This window comes from Arvicola amphibius, chromosome 5 (assembly GCF_903992535.2).
Source record: "Arvicola amphibius chromosome 5, mArvAmp1.2, whole genome shotgun sequence".
NCBI lineage: Eukaryota > Metazoa > Chordata > Mammalia > Rodentia > Cricetidae > Arvicola > Arvicola amphibius.
This window is the reverse complement of record NC_052051.1, coordinates 9,791,893-9,802,958: the sequence shown is the minus strand read 5'-3', so window position 1 is coordinate 9,802,958 and position 11,066 is coordinate 9,791,893. Positions and strand designations below refer to the sequence as shown.

At 47.5% G+C, this 11,066-nt stretch overlaps 1 long non-coding RNA gene across 1 annotated transcript; it reads left to right on the top strand.

Moving 5' to 3' along the window:
- Nucleotides 1-9,509: 9,509 nt before the first annotated feature.
- Nucleotides 9,510-10,206, top strand: LOC119815464. Its single transcript, XR_005285509.1, has 2 exons — nt 9,510-9,613; nt 10,096-10,206. It is a non-coding gene; the product is annotated as an uncharacterized LOC119815464 (long non-coding RNA).
- Nucleotides 10,207-11,066: the final 860 nt, after the last annotated feature.

Sequence of the window (11,066 nt, the reverse complement as noted above, 5' to 3'; positions counted from 1 at the left end):
CTCAAAGCAAGTGCCAGGACAGCCAGAGTTAAGTAGTGAGAGTCTTTCCCCAAAGCAAAACCAAACAAACAAAAGCCCCCACAGAACTTCATTTCTACGCATGTGACTCTGTTTGTCTCTCTAGTTTGTTTGTTCGGTTGGTTTTGGGAAATAGAATCTCATTATGTGAGCCTCCAGCTCATTATCCTTCTGCCTCAGCCTCCCCTATGCTGGGATTACTGGTGTGCACCACCGTGCCTGGATAATACATGTTTGGGATTTAATGTTGTGGTTCTCTCCAGAGTAACAGATGTCCTTAGTAGCTGCTTGCTGCTGAACGTGGTCCTTTCAGAACTTCTGTAAGGGCATCAGCGTACAGAATGACGGCACTTGTTATAGAAAGCCCAGGCCAGGGCTGAGTGAGAAACTGCTCAGTGGTTGAGCAGCGATTGCTCCACAGGGAACCTAGGTTTTGTTCCCAGTGCCCACATGGTGGCTCCCAAACACCTGTGACTCCAGCTCAGCTGATCTGATGCCCCCTTCTGGCCTCTAGGGGTTTCTGCACACACACGTGTGCATACAAACTCATGTAAACACATTCAGAGATAGATAAGAGTGATAAAGAAATATTCTCCTTCACCTGAAACTGGAAATCTTAGGTTCTAAAGTTGAGTGAAAGGGACTTTTATGAAGATTGTGGCACACCTCTAAACCAGCACCCCAGAGGCAGGGGGATGGCTTTGACATGTTGCAGGCCAAGTCGAACCAACACAACCAAACAGAAAGGAAGGTCCTTAAAGGAAGAGGACTCCACCCGCCTCACTTTCGCCCTCCCCCTTCCTGACTGCATTAGTTACGCTTTCTTTCTTTTCTTTTTTAAAAAAGATTTATTTGTTTATTATCTATATAGTGTTCTGCCTGAATGTACGCCTGTGTGCCAGAGAGGGGACCAGGTCTCATTCTCTATGTTTGTGAGATACCATGTGGATGCTGGGAATTGAACTCAGACCTCTGGAAGAGCAGACAGTACTCTTAACCTCCAAACCATCTATCCAGCCCTTAGATAGGGTCTCTATTGCTGTGATAAACACCGTGAGCAAAAGAGCAAACAAGGAGAGGAAAGGGTTTGTTCGATCTTACAACTCTCAGGTCACACTCCATTCCTGAGAGAACTCAGGGCAGGAGCCCTGAGGCAGGAGCTGAAACAGAGGCCATGGGAGTGCAGCTTACTGGTTTGCTCACCTTGATTGCTTAGAGCATTCAGGTGCACTTTCCCCGGGGTGGCACCACCCACAGTGGGCGGGGCCCCACCGATGTCAATCAATCATGCAAATGCTCGGAGACTTGCCCACAGGCCAATCTGGTGATGGCATTTTCTCAACTGAGGTTTCCTCTTCTCAGATGACTCTAGTTTCTGTCAAGTTGAATATAACACAACAGCACACATAACTTCTTTCTTATTATGCTGCTGCTAGCCCTGCCTGCACGTCGTTAAACATGTTGAAGGCGGAGGAACAGCTGAACCAGCAGCGGTTCTCATGGGATGTCACCGCACCTTTGCGGAAAGCAGAATTATTTAAGTGAGGTTTTCGTTTTGTGTCCCTCTTTGAATTCCACCCAGATGGCTTTCCCCGCTCTTATTCTATATTCATAGTGCCGCTTGTTTTACTGGTTGGCTGCTCACTGTTGAATTCCTCACACATCCTACTCCGGGGATACGGATGTATAACTGCCAGCTCAGAAGTTTTTAATTCCCCATAACGTAAGTAGAGGAGCTGGGGATGTGCTCAGTTGGTAGGGGGCTTGTCTAGCATGCACAAAGTAGTGGGTTCTGTTCCCAGCACTGCATAAACTGGGCATCATTGTGCACACCTGTAATCCCCAGCATTTAGGAAGTAGAGGCAGGAGGATCAGGAGTTTCAAGGTCCACATTCCTCAGCTACTAGTAAGTCCAGGCCAGTCTGATCAATATGAGACCACGTCTCAAACAAGAAACAAAAAAAAACAAAACAAAAAACAAAAACCCCCAAACAAGAAAACAACTGAATAAATCATATTTATTGAATAAACGAATAACAAATCAAACAATCATGTTTATTTATCTGTATCTGTGACTGGTGAGACTGCCTTGGTCTCATGAGTTAGTCTCCCGAGTTCAGGGACAAGTGTGCACTCCTGTGTTGGTTCTGGCTCCTTACCAGATCCCTCTAAAGAGCTATTGACATCAGGCAGACTCAAAGGGGCCAAACATCTCATTCTCAGAAAACATGATGACATCATTGTGTGTCTCTGAGGATAGAAATGGAGGCTTCAAGGAGACCCGAGCTCATGCAATGGCAGAACTGAAGGACTGTATCTGGGAGCTTATGACTTTTTGGAGTGGGGGAGAGTCTTGTTTTGTAGGCCAGGCTGGCCTCAACACTCATGAATATCCCTGGCCCCAGCCTCTCATGAGGTTGGGATTATAGGTGTGTGTGCCACCTCCTTTGGCTGAAAAAATTTAAAATGTAGCATTTTTTATTTATTCTTGAGAATTTCAAACATGTGTGCAATGTATTTTGATCATATTTGATCTTCCAGCTCAACTTCATGCCTTTTTTTATTATTATTATTCATGGAGTCTAGTTTGTGCTGCCCATATGAACACAGGTCTGGGGCCACTGGAGCGTGGTAACCTACCAGGGGCCACACTCCTGAAGAAAACTGATTCTCCCTCCCCTGACTGACATTGCCATAGCTCCTTAGTTCCTGTGACGTCCTCCCACCCCCCAACCTCCAGGCTGGAGCATCCTCGGCTTGCTCTTGTGTAAGCAGCCACAACAGCTATTGCGTTCATGAGTATAGAAGTTTCTAGCATGGCCACAAGAGACCATTTCCCCTCCATTCTCCTCAACTCCTGGCTTGTATGATCTTTCCACTCTTCCTCCAGGTTCCCTGAGACTTGGGAGAGGGGGCGGTATATCTGTCCCATATAAGGCTGAACACTGGTTGAATTTTTTTGGGCTTGAAAATGCTTCTCATGTCAGTGTGGTAGCATAGGTATAATCCCAGTCAGCATGGGAGGAGTAGAGGCCAGAGGAGCAGGAGCTCAAGGTCACTACAGTGACTTAGAGGCCAGCCTGATCAACCACTGCAGCAATGAAATCGGGAGCTGTTTGTTACTGCACTGTTCCCATCAACCTCCAATTTAGAGCTCTTTCTCTCTTCTTTCTTTTCTTCTTCTTCTCTTCTTCTTCTTCTTCTTCTTCTTCTTCTTCTTCTTTTTTCCTTTCTTTCTGTCTCTCTCTGTTCTTCTGTTCCTCTCTTCTTCTTCTTCTCTTCTTCTTCCTTTTCTTCTTGTTTCTTCTCTCTTCTTCTTCTTCTTCTCTTCTTCTTCTTCTTCTTCTTCTTCTCCCTTCTCTCCTCTCTCTCTCTCTGTCTCTGTCTCTCTCTCCTCTCTCTCTCTGTGTTGTGTGTGTGTGTGTGTGTGTGTGCGCGCGCGCCCGGCGCAGCCTAGAGGGTTGACATCAGAGCTCCATCTTATTTACTGGGCAGGCCTCTGCTTTGAACCCCAGCTCGCAAACATTTATTATTCTGTGGAGCCAGCCTGCCCTTAGAATCTGTTGACTCTTCCCCCCCCACTCCCAATGGCATTACAGGCCACACCCACCCGCCTTGTTAGTGCTGAGGATTCTGAAACCGGGGACCTCACATTTGCATAAATTTGCCTGGACCTCCCCAGCCCAAGGCTGTTTTCTTGCCTGCTTATTTCTCTCCACCGCCTTTTATTTTGTGTGTGTGGAGAAGGACTTCAGCTTGCCTGGAGGCTGGGGTTATAGATGGTGAGCTGCGTTTGTGGGTGTTGAGAACGAACCCAAGTCCTCTGGAAGAGCAGCCAGTGCTCTTAATCCCTGTACCATCTCCCTAGCTCCGAGGTAGTCTATCTCCAAGTGATTCATTCTTGGGGAACCAGATGTCTGGGATGACCAATGAGTGCTAGAAGAGCTTGCAAGCTTAGCTGTTTGTTTTCCAGCCGTGTGGAAGCCAAAGGCCGTGCTGAGGTGGCTGGAACGGAGTTTTTTATTTTTTTTTAATCAGTTAGTTGAAAACATTCACCAGGAAAGAAAATTAAATAATAAGTCCTAAATGTATGCACAACTCAGCTCAAATAGCTAATTCTCTGTGGTTTTACACATTCTAAACAAAGCCACCACATGCCTACTTGAGAAGAGGAAACAGGAGAGAGAGAGACTGAGATTTAAATGCATACTCCCAGATGAACAGTTTTTACTGTTCGATTGAGTCATAGTGAGAACACAGTTTGGTTGGAGCCGAATTGAGAGGCGGCTCAGTAGTTCAGAGGTCATGCTTACAACTCTTCCTGAGGACTGGGTCTGCTTCCCAGCACGGATGTCAAGCTGCTCACAACTGCTTGTAACTCCAGTTCCAGGAAGCCAACACCCCCCCTCTGGCCTCCATGGGCACCTATCTGAGAACACAGACACACCACAAATATATAAATAAGAAAAAATAAAATAAGTCAGGTGTGGTGGCATATGCCTTCTAATCCCAGCACTCAAGATGCAGAGGCAGGTGGAATCTCTGTGAGTTCAAGACCAGCCTGGTCTACAAATCAAGTTCTAGGACAGCTAGGGCTACCACAGAGAAACCCTGTCTCAAAATAAACAAACAAATAAAAAAAAAAACTTGCGGGGTATGGTAGTGGAACATCTTAAATTCCCAGAACTCAGGTGGCAGAAGTAGATGTTGCCAAATCAGGCTATGGTCAACTTTTAAAAATTTATTTAGGGTTTTTTCTTTCTGTCTTTTTTTTTTTCTTTTGGATTTTCATGTAGCTTTGGAGCCCTTGTCCTGGAACTAGCTCTGCAGAGCAGGCTAGCCTTGAACTCACAGAGATCTGCCTGCCTCTGCTCCCAAGTGTTGGGACTAAAAGTGTGAGCCACCACCACTCAGCAACTTCTACTTCATGTCATAGTATGTATACAACTTTATGCATCTGTATAAAAGCCAGGAGCCACAGGTGACATTTGTGTTTCTGAGGATGACTCGCTTTGGTCACTGTTGGGTTTCCATTTGCATCCATTTTCCAGAAGATGACACTATTCCATTTCTTCATGGCTGGCAACAGATCTATGCTGGGCTGGGAGGTAGCTCAGTGGTAGAGCAAGTGGCTGCCTAGCAAGCATTCCTGGAGCCTTGGTCCCTGCCCAACAAAGCATAAAACTAGGCACAGTGGCATACACGTAGGACCCCTGCTCTAGCCAGATGCAGGTAGAGGGTCAGAGGCGTACGCTCAGGGACCAAGATCCCTATCAGGTCTTCCTGCAGGGATTACATGCCCAGATTTTTTTGTTTGACTGTTTTGTTTTTAATGTGGGTCCTGAGGACCAGAGCCAGGCCTTCACGCTGGCTCAGCAAGTTCTTTCTGACTGAGCCACCTTCCAGCTCTGCTTCCTCTCATTTTTAAGACAGGATCTCAGGGCTGGAGGACGGCTCAATGGTTAAGAGCACTGGTCGCTCTTCCAGAGGACCGGAATTAAGCGTCCCAACTCCTACATGCTGGCTCACAGCGGATCTAACGCCAGTCCCAGGAGATCTGATGCCATAGGCATGTGCCAAGGTGCACAGACTCACATGCAAGCATAACACACACACCATATATATATAATAAAATAAAAATAATGATCTTTAAAAAGAACCCTCTTGTAAAAATATGATCGGCCTATGAGAAGTGCTTGATAAAGACCAACTATTAGAGACTCACATCTCAGCTTTATCACCTCTGAAATGTGTTTATGTACCAGCTCCGAACATACACATATATGCATGTACCCCCAAACATGCACACGCACGCACGCACGCGTCGCACACACACACACACACATATATTCATGTACCCCCTGAACAAACACACACGTGTGTGTATACTATATATATTCATGTACCCCCCACAACACACATATTTATACACACATATATACTCATGCACACCTCCCCCCACAGGAACACACCACATACTACACACATTCATACTCACCACCTGCCCCACTCACACCCTCCCCCACACTTACCCCCACACAACTAACTTCTCCTTCCCTCCAACCCCCACCCCCCACATACGCCACTCTTAAAACATAAAAACATATTGAGAAGTATTTCATGATGGTTACAATCACAGATCCTGCGAAATCACAACTCCATGAGGACAAGGCCCCCTGTAGTTGGCACTGTCCGGTCCCCACATCGCAGTCTGATGAGCCAGTAAAGGCATCTATCTGCCTCTTGCCCCATCACGTGTGTGTTCTCCGCTTCTAACTGATTCCAGGGACTAGAATCCATCTGACCCCTAAGGGGCTTCTCTAATGCAGTCAGGAGAAGATGAGACCCCAATCAGCTCTGAGTCAAAGGCTGGACAAACCTGGGATGAATTAGAACCCGTCAGAAAGAAGCTGCCTACGGTTCCCCTGTTCTCATAGTCCCCTGGAGTGTACCAGCGAAGCCAGTGATGTTTGCCCTTGAGGAACCAGGGGCTAGGGAGGCAGGGCTGGGGCCAGAACCTGGAGGAAGAGCTGTTCCGGAGGCCTTTTGCTGCTCCTGGGCCATTGCTCTCCAGGGCGCACTCAAGCCTGCTTTCTTTTACCACCCAGGGACCACCTGCCCAAGGGTAGCACCGCCCCCAAGTGGGCGGAGCCCTCTCACATCATTCTTAATCCCATAAATGCATAGAGGCTTCCTTACAGGCCACGTCGGTAGGTAGAGGATAGAGGCATTTTTCTCCAGTTCCTGTTCCCTCCTCTCAAATACCCCCACTGTGTCAAGGCGACAGAAACGAGACATCACAGTTGTGAGCTCCAAGTTTAGTGAGAGACCCTACCTCAAAACAAGATGGATGAACCAGGCATGAAGGCTCACACCTATGATCCCAGCACTTCGGAGGCGAGGCAGGCAGATGTCTGAGTTTGAGGCAGCCTGTTTCTACATAGTGAGTTCCAGGACATCAGGACTACCGTGAGATCCTGTCTCAAATAACAATAACATAACAATAATAACACACATGCACACACATACACACAATGTACACCCACGCACACACACATGCATATATGCATATACAGTGCACATACATGCACACAACCTCAGATGCTGAACAGGCTGGAAACCTTCTCTTTTTTTTCCTTTCACCAGAAAAGTTTTTTTGTTTTTTTTTTTTTTTTTTTTTTTTTTTTGGTTTTTTCGAGACAGGGTTTCTCTGTGGCTTTGGAGCCTGTCCTGGAACTAGCTCTTGTAGACCAGGCTGGTCTCGAATCACAGAGATCCGCTGCCTCTGCCTCCCGAGTGCTGGGATTTAAAGGCATGCCGTCCACCACCGCCCGGCTTCAGAAAAGGTTTTAAATAAACCAGTGTATTATAAATATATATATATGATACATATATACACACAAATATATACACATATATGACATACATACATGCATGCATGTGTGTGTGTGTGTCTGTTCCCCTCCTGCACGCCTTGTGCCCACAGAGGCCAGAAGGATGCATCAGATCCCCTAGAGCTGGAGTTAACAAATGTTCGTGGGTGCTGGACTCAAACCTGAGTCCTCTCAGTGAAAGCAGCAAGTGATTTACCCTTGAGCTTTCTCTCCAGCTGTGAAATATTTTATATCACATTTTATTTATAATGCATTTGTGTGTGTGTGTCTGTGTTTGTGTGGTGGGGGGGGGGCACGGCAGAGAAACAACTTCCGGGAGTTGGTTCTCCTCCATCCACCTTGTAAGGTCCTGGGGTTTTGAACTCAGGTCATCAGGCTTGGCAGCGGCTCCTTTATTTGTAGAGCCAATTCTCAGCCCCAATTTTATTATTTTTATATTGTGCCCGCCGGCCTCAGCTAAAAGGGAAGAAGGGTGCAGTTTTTGATTTGCACAAGAATGGTGTTTGCCTAAAGCTCGGCGAAAGATCATGGGTGTAACCAGAGGAGGGGAAAAATCCATCAATCATTCCTTTCTTGATGGCTATTTTAAATATTTAGCTGAAATTGTCCTCATCTGTGCGTAGCTGTTTTCTCTGCAACAGCCTTCACCCTTGTGCTCACACGCAATACCGGGAGGCGGGCCCCAGCTGCCGGCCCCCTCTTGTTGTTTCAATTTAAAGGGTCTCCTAGATCATTCACACAAACATGGACAGAAATACGCAACTTGTGAATTGAGAGAGCTAGTTTTGACTCATAAAATCCTTTGATAGTTAAGCCATCTGGTCAGAGTGAAGCTTCGCATAAAAGAGGTCCCAGTAAGGTCAAAGGGCACCCTCTCCGAGGGTCAAGGGGCCCCGGCAGAGTTTGCTCCAGTGGACTGGGCTAAAAGGATGCCTGACAAATTATTGCACATTCCATAGCTTTTTGCGTAAGTATTTGATTACAGTGGGCAGGAATGTTGTTGATATTTCTAACCTGTGTGGGGGAGGAGAGGGAGGCAGGGCGGTGTCCCCAGTGGTTTTTCTGCCCATCTTTGGGTTTTCCTGGCCACAGCCAGGTTTTGGCAGGACGGGCTTTGGGCACTTTCCCTGTTCTGTCCTGTGGCTGGCTTTGGCAAGGGACCCCAGAGAGAGCTTGCCTCTCTCCCTCGCTGGGAGAGAAGGAAGCACACAGCCTATCGGGGAGGTTCCAGAAAATTCCTGCTGCTGTTTCTCTGGGCGATTGGCAGTAAAAGTAGGCAAGAGCGGTGTTGTTTCTGGTGTGAATGTCACAGAGCGGTGCATATTTACGGCTTGTATTCTCGAAGGGGATCTCGGACGGAGAGGGATTTGAGGTGATTGAGTGCCGTTCTTTTCCAGATTTGGGCCAAAGCCCTGGAGGGAGCCACTGGATTTTACGGGTCTTGGATAACAGTACAGTAGCTGAGAGGGTAACAGGAATTGGAACGGCTCTGGCCACCAGTGGCTGTCCTGGGAAGACGCTCTGCTACAGCAGAAGAGGGACTGTTTTGTTATGGTGACGTCAAAGTGACGCTTTCCCCATTAGACATTTTTGGTAATTTTTCCAGCTGTTCGGACTGGGAGGAAGTAGATGGTAGAAAACCAATGTGTGCCCATCGGCCCCAAGAGGAAGTGTGTCTATGGCTGATCCCTCCCCCAGCAGTGGGAAGCCAGGCTGTGGGGAGGCCCCTTGTCACCCTGGTGGAGAGTCTGGAAAGCCTCCTGAGAATATCTAGTTTGTTCATGTGTTATAAAGCAGATAAGGTAAAAGTTAATTCTTTTTTTTTTTCTTTTTCTTTTTGCAGTGCTGGAGTTTAAACAAGGGCCTTGTTCATGTTAAGCAAGGTCTCTGCCACTGAAGCCACACCCCCCCAGCTTAAACATTACCATTTTATTTTATTTTATTTTATTTAGCTTTAATTTAATTTTATTTTATGCATATGGGTGTTTTGCCTCATGTATGCCTATGTATTACATGTACGCAGTGCCTGTGGAGACCAGAAGAGGACAGTGGATCCCCCAGAACTGGAGTTACAAGAGGTTGTGAGCAGATTGTGGAAGCTGCTGGAATTGAACCTGAGTCTGCTGGAAGAGCAGCCAGTGCTCTCAGCCGCTCAGTCAACTTCTCCAGCCCCAAAAAGGTTACCGTTTTAAAATGCACAGGTTGGTGGCATTATACATTCACAATCAGAGTGAGAGGACTGGGGAGATGGGCTCGGTGGTAGTAGAACAATGTGTGAGCAAGAGGACTGGAGTCAAGATTCCCACAAGCCACATACGTGCCTATAATTTATGTATATATAGTGAGATACAGTGAGAGGAGCCATATCAGCGAGCCTCTGGGTTTGATTGAGAGACCCTGCCTCAACAAATACAATGGAGAGAGGACCAACAGTGACTTTGCGATATCACGGCACGTGCCCACACCATCCACACGTGCTGTGGTGGTTCCAATGGAAAATGGCCCCCGTAGGCCATGGCGAGTGGGCCTAATAGCAGGGGTGGCCTTGTAGGAGTAGGTGCAGCTTTGCTGGAGGAAGTGTGTCACTGTGGGTGTGCTCTGAGGTCTCGGATTGCTCAAGCCATGCCCAGTATTGTCACCTCTGTCCTCTCTTTCCCTACCTGTCTGCCTATGTGGATTGAAGAACTATCAGCTACCTCTCCAGCACCAAGTCTGCCCGGGTGCCACTATGCCGCCATCCGTGTTACCTCTGAACTGTAAGTCAGCCCCAATTAAATGTTTCCTATGAGGGTCACCGTGGTCATGGTGTCTCTTCACAGCCATAGAGACCCTAACTAAGGCATACACGAAACTCACGTAGACACAAGGCACACCACGCATATATACACAAGAAGGAGACACGGTTGCTGGGAAATCCTTCCCAGATCTGCTCCCTGGTCCTTCTTACACAAGTCTGGTATGAAAAACACAGACACGTGCTAGACGTCTCGGGGGTGGGGCACGGCGGTGAATAGATGACAGCGAACAGAACCATCCTACCACTGTGGCACCAGGCCTGTCACCTCAGCTTGCACTCAGGAGGCTGAAGCAGGCAAGTCGCCGATTTCAAGGCCAACGCGAGCTACACAGTGAGTTCAAGGTTAGCCTGGGCCACGTAGCAAGACTATATTGGGGGGGGGGGGTTGGAGATTTAATACTGCTGCCAGTGAGGACAGTACGATCACTGTAGTTCTGGTGAGTTTGCTGATCAGCATATTGAAATATCATCTTGGTGGCCCTCGGTTTCCTCACGGGGTGAGAGGTTATGAGTGGGCTGGCTCCAGAGGTAGAGGCACTTCTGCCACGCCTGACGACCTGCGCTCGAGCCCTGAGAACCACGTGGTGGGAGGAGAGAGCTGACCTCCCTAAATTCTTTGACTTTCACATGTGCACCGTGTGCGCACAGATCCCACGCACGTACAACTACGGGAAATAAGATGATAAGCATTTATAGGCATTGATCATTATTGGGGGCTTTGATCATTATTGAAAGTCATAAAAAATAAATAATGCATGTTGGGCTGGGCAAAGAGCTGAGTGTATAAAACACTGCCATATAGACATGAGGGCTGAACTTCCGGTCTCCAGGACCTACATACATACAGGAGTGGGCAG